Raw genomic sequence first — 13,074 nt, forward strand, 5'->3', positions numbered from 1 at the left:
AAAAATTGATAGCCAAGCATTTGTATGCCATTAGATGAGCTTTCTGGATGAAAAAAATATTCTCATATAAGGACAAAAACTTGGGGAGCGATTCAGTACAGTTTTGTGGTGTCAGAATTCACGATATCGATAATATAGATAAAAAAATGTGACAACTTTAGTTAGACTGGTGCTAACAAGGTGGCACCTAGGAGGAGTGTCGATGTGGAATCAGAGGAAGATGCAAACGTAGATTGCGGTTATGGATGCTATTAGCGAACAATACTCGCGGCAGTATGCGTTTGCAAATGTCATTTCCCTATGCATTCAAATACTCCACTAGTTTCATGGGCAGAATGTTGGGGAAAAAGTATTTTTATTCGACGAGAATTTATCCGACGAATAGAGATACTTTTATACACAAAACTCATTTATTCGTAGCATCGAATAAAGTTTTAGCTTGGAATAAATCTTCGAATAACTTTTGCCACCCAGCGACTGGACAAAGACATACAATGTAAGCAGATGCGGAATCAAGTATTATTGACAATTTTTACTTTTATATTTTTAATACGAATAAATTATAGATATTATCTGGATGAAGATGTGAGTCCAAACACGACATCATTAGGACTATTTTTAATAATATTACAAGATATTACAAGATATCCCCTCATCTCAGGAGGATAAGAGAGAGGAGTGGAAGAAGGTAGGGAGGAATGAAAGAGGGATGCAAAGAGGGGAAAACTATGGAAAGATAGAGTCACAATATAACAAATGGTACAGCAAGGTAAGACTAGGAAGGTACCAGTGTATTTGAAAAGAAAAGGGAAAGAAGTGAGATGGGGGTTAGGATAACAAGGTATAGAGGGTGAGGAAGAAAGAAGATGCACGAAATGTGGAGGAGAAACAAAGACGTGGGAACACGTATCAAGAAAAGGTTAAGAATATATTAAGTGAGGATGGTAGAGGAGAGGAATGGATGGAGGACCTATAGATAAAGAAAAGGAAGGTGATGAGGGCAAAGGTGAGAGGAGAAAGGGGAAATTGATTGTGGAAGAACAGAGAAAATGGAGGGCAAATGAGGAAGGATAAGAGAAGAAGGAAGTATGAGAGCGAGAAAACAAACAACAGACACGGAGGCGAGCGCAATGAGAACAGAGGGTGAAGCGTTGCATGGGTGCGAATGAAAAGAGGCGGAGAAGAGAGGTATAGAAAAGGCTGCGAGAAGAGGGAAAAGAGAGAAAAAGAGAGGTAAAGATGAAATAGTAGGCAAGAATTATATTTTCCATCTTTTAGGATTTTAGGCATTATTATGTATATTTGTATATACAATATGTATTATGTACAAGGGTATAAATGTTAGTAATAAAGCAAAATGCTTTATTTGGTGAACTAAACGCCCTTGGTTAGCTCGACTCTAGATTAATCGATTCCGATCAAATTTTCAGCACGCATATAAGTTACCGAGATCTATAAAAGGCATTTTTTTAATTTTTGTTATAGACTCAGATAAAAAAGTTAAAAGTTTTTGATTTTTTCTTTTAATTCCAAGTATTGGTAAAATTAAAAAAAAAGCTTTTTAGCCACTGTCTAGTATAAGCTAATCCATTTATTATCTAACAAAAATTCAAGTCATCTAGTTTAGATATAAAATAATTACTACGTTTTAAAAGGTGTACGAACACTCTTTTGTGGGCTACCGTATGCATGTATTTCTATTTGAATTGAATTCGTTTTTCATTCCTACTAGAATGTGGGGGTATAGAATAAATAAACTAATATTCCCACTCAACACTTATGATTTATTTAGATATTTGATATTTTTAAATTTAGATATTTTGATATAATAAATAAATTATTGCCATTTTATATATGCGTGATCACTCTAAGAAAATTTATTATAACATACACGATGACGAAAACTACATTAATATAATTCGTAAATTTAGTCGATATTTAAGAATTGTCGTTAAAATAGAAAACATTAATTATCTACACACAAGAAAATGCCGGTGGCTCCATCTCGTATTTATCAAGCAACTACACATCTTTAGACGGTAAAAATATACCATTATATGTAACGAAATCTGTACAGCAGATGCTGACCTGCTGAAACCGTAAAGTCACGTGACTACCCTAGCCCCTTAATATCGCGAATCCTTATTACTGACTCATCGCGTTGCAGCAGTTCGCTAGGAATTGCAGAGGTCGCTCTGTGTGCCTCGTAAACACGGACAACGGCCGCCATAGGGGGGCACCACCGGAAGAGTCGGGGTTCCGAAAGTTGCGACCGCACAGTTGTTCTTGAAAGAATGCAATACGCGGACGTATCGCGCTCGTACATACGAGGCTGAGCTGTCGTTCCGTAAGCGAATCTGCCTGTGCCGATAGATGTACGCGAACGATTCATAGTCTCGGCGTTAGTGACCGATAACGTGCGACGTCAAGAACCAACGAAGTTAGTATACGCTCGAGGATACAGGTGACAGCGACGTCAGTGGCGGCAAATGGTCCGTGGGCTTCGTGCAGGCATAGATTCGAGCCAAGTATCGCGGCAAGTCGACAAGAAAAGTGCGTCTACGTGAGTGAATAGAGTGCCCCAACCCTGATCTCAGCGCCCTTCCGAGCCGTTGACAGTAGCCACCCGTGATTGAACGGTCTCGCCGATGACGTGCCGTGAACCGGCCAACGAAACTACAAAAGTGTTGCATGTTGCCTGCTAGCCGCAGAGCCGAGCCTCTCCGCTGTGAGATAGCCGTCGAGGTGGGCTACACCGACGAGACTGTGGACGTCCCTAGATTGGCGGTAAATACACATTTATCTAGCATACAGTCTGCTGTCCTCTCTGCTCGCTCCGGTGAACCTTGCCTGTGTCCCTCTCGACGACCGCTATCTCGCGTCCCTATCGCATCCATGCAACTGTCTGGTCTGTGCACGTTTCGAGCGCGATCAACACCTCGAACGATACACTCTTGCCGCTCCTCCCGTCCCTTTTCTTTTCTCGTTCTCTGACCACCCGTAACTCCGACCTGCCCGTTCGCGTTCATTCGCTCGTCCGTTCGCCCTCTCACCGGTGGCACGTATTAATATTGATCTGAGGGCCGAGTTAACCCGGGAGGACACGATACCGCCTGCGCTTTTCTGACCCACGAAATTCGGACTTGGCTCCGCCCAACACCGATTTCCATCCTGTCCGCGAGAACCGTGTTTTCCTCGCGCACAGTTTTACGAAAGTGTGTAGGCCCGGGTTACGAAATTGATTCGTTGCTGCAGAAGTCCGCGGACACTCGACCGAGTGATTTACGGCCGTGCAATAAACGTCAAGCCGTGTTGGTCGGGTGGGATCCTCCCAGGCTTGGGCACTCGAGAGGATCTCGGTCTCTGTTGCCGCTGAAATCTGTGCGAAGGTTAAATTCGCCGGATCTCGATGATCGGGCCGGTGCGTGGCTTTCGGAATATGTACTCGCCTGCGGATAGAGTCCCGCTGCTGCTTACTACCGCTGTTGCAGCCACGGTGCATCACTCGTTTCGCCAAGGACCGATAATGAGTCCGCTGAAAGCGCGATAAGGGTACGCGCGCTGCTCGCGGATGTGCGCTTCGTGAATCGGCGAGATCAAAGATCCACTCTTGCAACGCGCGTCGCGGATATCGTGCAGCGACGCCGAGCATTGTCGTCGTGGAAACCGAGGCGGTTTTTCGTTTGCCGCTTGAAAACCGAGGCTCCGCGTTTCGCCGAATTACATAAGTCAATTAGTCTATTTTCAGATGGCAAAATTCTTAAACGTGCAGGTTACAGTCGGCCCGTCCGTCCGGTGGCTCGGCTCGATTACTTTAAACGCCTCTGCGGAAAGCGAATCCGCCTGAATTTCTAAGTTAAATCGCCGGACCAGCCTCGGAACCCTTCGCAGGGCAACCGTGTTGCCGCGAATCCGCCATTTGTATTTTTTTTTGGATATTTTTACGATGACCGCGATTCCAGAGAATGACAATTTTGGATCGATCTTTGTAGCGTTATTTCTGATACAGAAATTATTTAAGTTATTTTTGATACAGAACGGTACTTTTGTTTTTTTCTTTTAATGTTTATTTAACGTAGGAATATATCGAAGTTCGCTGAATAAGCGACAAGATTGACGCAAAGAAATTTGCTTGATGATGGAGGAGGATTTTGTGTATTGTTGTGGATAGTTTTTGAAGCATGACGTTGTAGAGGAGATTTGAAGGTCAAAGAAATTCTTTTTAGTGATTTATGAGGCGTAATTCGTTCATATAACACGTAAATTATAATTTGTTCACATAATTCGTGAGATATAATTTGGTCACATTATTCGAGAGGTATAATTTGGTCACATAATTCATGAGCTGTAATTTATTCACGTGATCCGTGTTAAGTTAAGTTGTGTTTGTTTTAAAATTATTTTCTAAAATTTCAGCTATAATTTTTTGTTGAAAGTTATGATGATTTTAATTCTCATGCTTTCATGATATCAATATTTCGATACTCCAACGGTCTGTTACATTTCTAGTTACTTAAATGTTCTGCAAATGTTAAGCTGTACCTTTTGCACTGTTCAATTGATACTTTGAATATTTTGTGATTTCGTATGGTCATAATGTAAGGGCGACGTCGCCGTAAGGTTCTGAGTCATGTTAGTACACATGATGCAACCACGAGGCTCAGTGATTTCATTGCAAAATCATTTGTCACTCTGCGAGGTATCAAATTCTTCCAGATTGTCTTTCTGAGAATTATTTCTAAATTCTCACAGATATAAAAAGATCACAGCTTTTTCGAAAACATTGCTCACAAGATCATAAATGATATAAGCAATTTCCGTTTCACTTTACAGACGAATAATTGACTTATAGTTACTAAATGTCTACTATCCTAGGCAGAAAATATTCGATCAAAATCGCGAATATCGTAGCTGAAAAAATTATTTAGGCATTTATTGAAAACGAAAAATAAACTCGTATATTAGGCGAACATTTAAATAAACGTTAATAAGATACGACCGTTACGAACAAATTTAATTAGCACGGTAAAGCACTAGAATAATTTTTAATACCTTAAACAATACAGGTAAAGATTGAAATTTCTAAAAAAAATTTATTCGACGCTTGGAAATGATTAAACCTTTTCTAGAATCAATCTCAATTGCACATTAAATAAATATTAACGTATTCATTGTTCCACTAATATCTGTTTTACTCGAGTTTTATTAATTGCATTTATCTTTACTACCAATGAAAATATGTTTTATGTCGAAGTACATTCGCGTAAAATATGGGTAATGTATTTGTTGTAATTGAGAAAAGGGCGGAAATGGTGGACAGGTGAAAATTTGTAAACAGAATCGTAGGTTTATTGTGACAGTGTGTTTCAATAATTTGAGTAAAGAGAGATAGTTGCAAACTGCTGAAATAGAATTCGCAATTATTATATGTATTCGCGTTATTCTATGTGTACATATACACATACGTGTATATACATACACATACGTAAACACACGTCTGAGAGAATAGTAGAGGTGCGAGCGTAACAAATTTGTCGAATAATTTTGCCATGTAACTCCGTGGTTCGTTGCTGCCAGCCAAAATGTTTTCGCACGTGATCGTTGGTGCCAATGTGAGCATTTCGCTCGCAAGAGTAACTCCGTCTCCCTCGAAATATATGCTTACAATTTTAGGACACGCAGGAATCAAGTCTTGTTGGAACAAGAGACGGAAAATAAAGAAAATTGACCGCGATAGTAATTTACATACCGAACGAGATGGCTTCTGCTTCTTTTGAATACTCAATTTCTGGTCTCCTACTCAAATTTGATTGATTACAAATATGCTTTTGCCAATTACACTGTTAGGTAATTTCTTTATGTTGTACATTCTTTAGGTAATCATTATTTACGAAATGTAGTGTAGGGATCTTTAAAAATAAATAGTTTCTTTTAATACTTTATTTACGGGAATTATTAATAGACTTTTGAATCACCGAACTTCATGTAAAAGAAGCTGGATATTTTTTTTAGGCAACGATTTCGGAGGAAGTTGTTATAATATACGAATCCAAATAATTTATTGAATTACGGATAAAACTGCTGTCGCTTTTAAACTATTATTTAGAGAATTCTTAAATGTTCAATTTCGACTGTAATAAAAGGACAGAAAACTATCGGTAGCGTTAATAACTTTGAGATATTGATACTATGTTATTCAATTCTTTGTGTCTTCGCAATTTTATATTTCATGTATTAATTTTTGCCACAAATGCGTAAAAAAAAACCCGCAGTCTAATGAAAAGATATGCAATCTTTTGAGATACATCGACAAAAACATTGATCAAGATCGAATATTTTATTAATTATTTATTTAATGATATGTAAATTCGAGTAACAGAAGACTTTAATAATTGGAAAATAGTTTTATTATAATGAAGATGGTTGTTTTCTTTTACACTTATTTCTGATCACTGCTATAATGGATAATATGTTTACAATTAATAACATTCTAACGAAATATAGGAATAAGGTACTAAGGACCTGCCTTTTTATCGCTCCAAACGTATTATACACGCGTTGCTGTCTGTTGCGAAACCGTCTTATTTATTACTTCGGAGACTCCATTTTATGCCAAGTAGAACATCCTATTTTTTTAAATGAAGCAGAGTATACATATAATGAAGAACGTGTAAAAATAACAGCTTCCACATTGCTACGAACTTCTGCGATTAGCAAAAATGTGTCAATACGTTCGTGAAAAATTATGTAATAAAATCATTTGGGTAGATATTGTAATAAAATCGATACGATCAGTTTTGTTGTTTTAATTAAAAATAAAAATACGAATTAAAAAACAATGTACATTCAGTCAATAAGTTCGTATTACACTCTTCCACTTCACGAACATTTTAATTCCATATTCATCAAATTTTTGCGATTTCAATAAGAAATATTCTTCAAGAACTCTCTTACATCGTTAGTTTGGAATTTCTTTTTTGATTCTTAATTGAGAATTATCTTGATAAAAGAGAACACGTCCTTCGTTCACTTGCCGCAATTGTTTAAAATAAATTTCTGAATTAACACTCTAAAAAACAGACGGTAGTGTCTGATCGACAAAGAGGTTCTTGTAAGTGATATTCAACAGTAATACACGAGCTCCTTGTAGAAGGAATCAGAAACGAATTTGTAAGTACTTGAAGCGGATGGTTCGTGGCAACGCGATGGGATTAAAAAAGACAGTACGGTTACACGACGTGATCGTTAACATATGTCGTTCGTGATTCGTTACACCCCCACTATCGTCGCCTCCTCAAGTTTGCATAGACGATTGGCGTCGTTCGAATTCCGCGATTGCTTGTCAACCACGAAAATTAACAGCATGCCAATAATATGGCATGCACTGCACACTAATAGACACGGTCACGACTTACACGGATGAACAGCTTAAATTATTTGATCAATTGCTCAAACCGCAAAAACGACAATCTAATCAAAAAATAGATTTTTTATGTAAAATTGAAATATAAATTTTTATTATAAATCTGAATTATAATTCATTTTTGTAAAAGTTTAAATTTTAATAGATTTTTGATAGAAATTTAAATAGAAATTTGTGATTATAATAAATTTTTAATAGAAACTTAAGTTAATTGATTTTAGATAGGGATGAAATTGATTATTGTAGATTTTTTGTGCAAAACTTAAATGTAATGAATTTTTATTAGTTCGGATTATAATAGATTTTTAGTCGATTATAAATAATTATACTATAATTTTATCTATAATTATATTATAATTATAGATAATAAAACTGAGGGACCGAATCAACGAATAGCAACCCTGACAGGCACCAATGAAATTAATTATACCGTTGTTCAAAAATTATTTCAAGAGGATAAGTAGCGATTATTTCTTATGATTGCTATCTTTCAGTTCCAATAAATATGAAAGGAAACAAGTAATTGTTATAAAGATTCGTGCAATAGCGATCTCTATTTGTCTAATTATTGCTGGTCTCACATAATATAGAGCAGTCAAGGTTATTGGCTCGATGTCGAAAACATATTGTTCGTAGTGTTCAATTTTACAATTAGACTGTATCAAAGGAGATAGTATATTAAACAATTTTCCTAGAAAATCGTATCTCTTCTGTTCACCTCCGTTTAATTCTAATTGAAAATTGTTTTATAGATTTACGTATATAGAGTATGTTACATATATGTGCAGATGTATGCTGTGACTTATTGCAGTTTCAAAATTACAGATGACTTTTTGATAATGTAATATATACAAATTATAAATTAATTAATAAATTGTATCACAACATTAATGTTCGCTAATTTCGCATTACATAGCACAATCTCAGACTTCATTTCCTTTATGAACGACTCTAATACTTTAAAATAGCGATCGTTAACCGGTAATTTTATGAAATTCACCTAAAGTGAATAGTTTCCGAAAATCAAGAAGTGATTTTTGTTTCTAAAATAGTAATAAAGATAACATAAGATTAGTGAACTATGTTCGTTTGTAAATTAAAATGGACACGTGTCTAAGTGACAAAGCCGAACGTAATTCTGTAATCCGTGTAGCTGATGAATAATAAAAAGTAATTAGTTGGTTAGGTGCCAGCACTCTTTGCTCGCACCGTTATCTTTATTGTTCTTTACAGTCGGTAATTAAGGAATCATGAGGAAGGAAGGAATTAAGCCCTTTCGGGTATATTATTTAACGATTGCCCGTCAGAGGTGTGTGGCACGTGGAATGAACACGGTTACTCGCTATGCGATATTTAAATCTCAGACATCGCTTATTTTCGCGGTCGTTATATGAATACAAGATCCAACAGATATAGGAGTGAGAACAAGCGCGTTCGTCTTTTACCACATTTCTTCTTACACTTGTTAATTGAATATTTCAACGAACGTATGTTTCTGTGTGTACCGTATGCTGATGCATCGAATACCATAATTACACAGGAGAAACTTCAAAATGATTCCGACTGTTTGGTACAATGATATAACATTGCTATCCAATTAAGGATATGAAGATTTTTAGAATCTGATGAAATGTAAGTTAATTAAGTATAAGACGTAACGAAATATAAGACGAGACTTTTAGAATACGATGAAATATAATTTAAATCGAACAAATATTTGAAAGTTCAGCATTATTTATGTACATAGTAATTAAATGAATTAATGATTAAACGAATAAAGAAACAAGTTTCACTGCTTAACCGTTGTATGCACTATAATGGTCGTTCGAATTGCCGTTGGAATCGGTTGTGAAATCTAGCGCAAATCCAGACCATTTAATGGTAATCAACCTTTCTGTTATTCGAACTTGTGTTAAGTAGCTTTTAGAAAATACAATTTTCGAATAGACAACACTATCGATCAGAACTGAAAGTGATAAAAGGCCATATAAATAGATGTCAAAAAATGTTTTGCCCTGTCTAGGATAGGTGAACTCTGCATCCTCGGATCGGTGAAGATCGGTCAAAATAAGTTCCCGCAAATGTGTCCTTGACCGACTTTTTCAAGATTACATTTTTTTTAAATTTATATTCGTTTAAATTTTTATTTTTAAAATCGTTTATAAAACGATAACAAAAATTGTTGATCTTGAAAAGGTCAGTCGAGGATACAAATTGTATAAAATACATCACACACATGTATAAATTTATTTAATATAAAAGTACGTTTCTATTACATGCATATACAAGTTTCATTCGATTCTTTAGAGTTTTGTTTAAATTCTCAGTTTGTGATAACTATTTCAATGTAATAAAAAAGCATCTGTTGTAAGAATGGAATCAATGTGTTCATGTAATGCATGTAATGTAATGTATGTTCATGTAATGTAAAGAGGATTTTAACTTATAAATGTATCTAATTTTGCAGAATATGAATTAATTAATATGAATATCGATTTGTAGCATTTATCTAAATAGTGGCGGACCTGGCAGAATTTTTCTATAACTTCTATTGTCTTCTCACTTTGTTTAAAATATGGAGAGGATTTCGATATTCTTGAACACAATTTCAACTGTGATTAAAAGGAAGAAAATCTGTTATACTACTTTTAAACATTATCTTCTAACGCCACTTTTGTATTATTCCTCCTTATTATCTACCAGCAATGATTTCTTAATTTTAAAGAGTTTACAATTTGCACGAAAAAACTTTTTAATGAATTGTTCAATGGAATTAACAATTTTAGTCGTGTATCAACAAGTGGTCTCCATCTATCATGATCTTCATGATATAGAAAAATAATTTTATGGTTCGTCTCTTAGCATAGTGCAAACACTAAAAATCCTGTTAATAGACTTTCGGTGGATGAAGTGTTAATATAGAAGACATTATTAAGAAAGACATTATCAAATTTCAGTCTTATTAATAGATATAAATTGCATAAAAATGCGGAGTTTTATGCAGAATAAGAATGATCTGCGATAATTGTAAGGTACAAGGTAGGCAATTATTTTCCTTTTCTCGTCATTTTGATTAGTTGAACGTAGCACAGTTGCATTTTTAAGTTCTTCATTCATAAAATCCGTAGTCTACTTCTTCAAATAATAACGTGTCTCGAGATCGTTACATCAAAGCAGAATTTTAAAACGATATAATGCAGACATTGAAAGACTCATTTCCGGCAAGCAAGGCATTAATACATATGCAATAATCTATTCACTGATTAGATTAACAATTTTCATTGAGCACTCTTTGCCGGAGGTACTGTTAGCTTCGATAAACTCGGATTAACGTGTTCCCAAGGTTACTTCAGATATACTGTGAATCAAGAAGGTTTTCGTACACCTTTTAAAACAGAATAACTTTTTCGTAATTAGCCTATGCGATCTAAATTTTAAGATGTTAGAGGGATTGGTCTACTAGACAATGGCTAAAAAATTGTTTTCAAAAATTTCAATTGATTGGGATGATAACAAAATTCTGTTTTTCATACTTTATCTCAGCATATAACGAAAATTTTGAAAGTTTTCGTCAATGTTCTGCTCCTTCCCCGTACCGTCACCTGTTTGCCGACTCACTCGACAGCGATAATCGAGCAGATACGCGAGTTCGTATCAAAAAGCCTGTGACATCCACTTTTTCCATGAGTAACTCTTAACCTAAATTCCGAATATGGGTCATCCTCCCTGTCGCGCACCGGTTCGAAACAGGTCAAAAGCGGCTCGACGTGGCCGATCGATACGCACCTTAATCCGAGAAATACCGGTGTAATTTCGGGCGTACAATTTTCGTGTCACGCCTTGCAAAACACAAATACAATGCTATGCATAATTATAGACTCAAAGTAACTTTTATATTTTTACTAATATTTAAACGAAAACAAAAAAAGACTATGTTGGCGTGTGTCTTTTTCTATTATTTCTAATATAGAAATATACAAATATGATATTTTGTCTTTTATGTTTAACCCTCTTAGAAACGACCAAAAGATTCATGTGTTCCATTTAACTTGCCAAGGTGTAAGCATTTCAAGATCTATGCTCATATATTTTTCTCTTATTTTTACTTGTAGAATATGCTGGTAAAGTTGTGCAGAAAAAAACTGGGAAAAAGAAGTTCGTCAAAAAATTTCTTATTTTTATAACATCGAGTATTGTAAAAGATAAGAAACTAGTCGGTTTGACTGGCTTGGTAGTTCTCGTGTTAACTAATATAAATAATGATTTGAAACGTTCTGCCGACAATATTCTTTTATTTATTTAACCCATCGTTTCTTGAGTATGACGTCGTTATTAGTAGATCACGGATTTTATACATTTATTAATAAAATGAACAGATCAAATACAAAACTGTAATATTTGAAGAACTTAAGAATGTTGTTACATTATCTTTAGCTTGTTACAATCGTTAAGAGGGGAAATACATATGTTACATGTATTCCTTACAATTAACTTCGACAAGTATTTATCTTTTATTATTTTTAATAATTGGACTGCGGATCTTTATGGATTTGTGGCATGTGCAAATTTTCAAGATACGAGAACCATAACTTCGGCTGAATATCCAACAGCATACTCATTTCAGTTGCTATCAGTTTCCTTTATTGCTAGTTATATCGTAGTTAATTATTGAAGTACGCGTCCAGTCCCATTACTTTTTCATATGTCGCTGATGAGTCAGGCTAATTGCGAAATTGATTATGATTATGCGATCTTTGTGGAACCCGGTATGTGTAGCGTAACTTTCGCGGAAAACCAAAATGGGGGATTCGTTCGCGGGGTGTCGGATAGTCGTGAATTACATTGAATTCAGCACGCAACGCCCCATATATCATTCGCGATGAAAGTGTCTTAATTAAAATTGTGCAACACGCGGGGAATTACATAAATACGTGAAAGAGTTACGATACGAGGGAAGCGGGATTCACGGTTCTTGGTCTCCTTCCAGCGGTTCGCAATCTTTTCCATCCCGGGAAGCTTTTCGAAATTAATAAGTTAATTGAACGACGCTCGGTACATCCAAAAGTAATTTAGATCGGCCCGGTAATAGCGGGCAACTAATTATAAATTAGATTGACTTCAAGCTCCTTTTATTTTAATTTTGTCTTCTATGGCTTATAGGAGAAATTACTAATGGAAAGCAGCTTGAGAGTTTAATTTGTAATTAAAAATACAAAACGATTACTGCTTCGAGTTAGTTCGAGATTGCATATATTTAATTATTCCTTGCACTAGTTAATTGGGTAGCTCTTATATTCTTGATTTTCAAGAAACTTTTAATATTTTTAATCCTTAGTGGACCAGAAGTATTTCAAGTTCACAGACCGCCAAGTCCTAGCCATTTCTCGTACGAACGGAAATTATGTACTAAAGATTTTTATGTTAAATATGGAAAAGAAATATTTGTTTTTTTAGAGAAATTTATTCAGTTTCTTTTCTATTGATTGTTGCCGCGTATATGGCGGTAATGGACCGTTAAGGGTTAAAAGTTTTGTTTCGAACCTTAAAATCATCAGACAATTATTTGTTAATGAGATTTTGCAAGATTAGCTACCTTTTCTTCACTGATTGTAACGTCTTTTTAGCAAACTTACTAATAAAAGCATTCTAAA

The 13,074-nt window shown here is 35.4% G+C and overlaps 1 protein-coding gene across 5 annotated transcripts in view; it reads left to right on the forward strand.

Annotated features, from left to right (window-relative positions):
* Positions 1-2,265: 2,265 nt before the first annotated feature.
* Positions 2,266-13,074, forward strand: part of sky (GTPase-activating protein skywalker) — a 69,205-nt gene continuing 58,396 nt past the window's right edge. For 2 of the 5 annotated variants that reach the window (XM_033467342.2, XM_033467343.2), the window contains exon 1: positions 2,266-2,787. The gene's annotated coding sequence lies outside the window, so the exon portion shown is untranslated. Of the gene's footprint in view, positions 2,788-3,400; positions 3,422-13,074 lie in introns of those variants that run through there. The other 3 variants (XM_076527889.1, XM_076527890.1, XM_076527886.1) reach the window with 2 other exon arrangements.

Source organism: Megalopta genalis, chromosome 1 (genome assembly GCF_051020955.1).
Source record: "Megalopta genalis isolate 19385.01 chromosome 1, iyMegGena1_principal, whole genome shotgun sequence".
NCBI classification, from domain to species: Eukaryota; Metazoa; Arthropoda; class Insecta; order Hymenoptera; family Halictidae; genus Megalopta; species Megalopta genalis.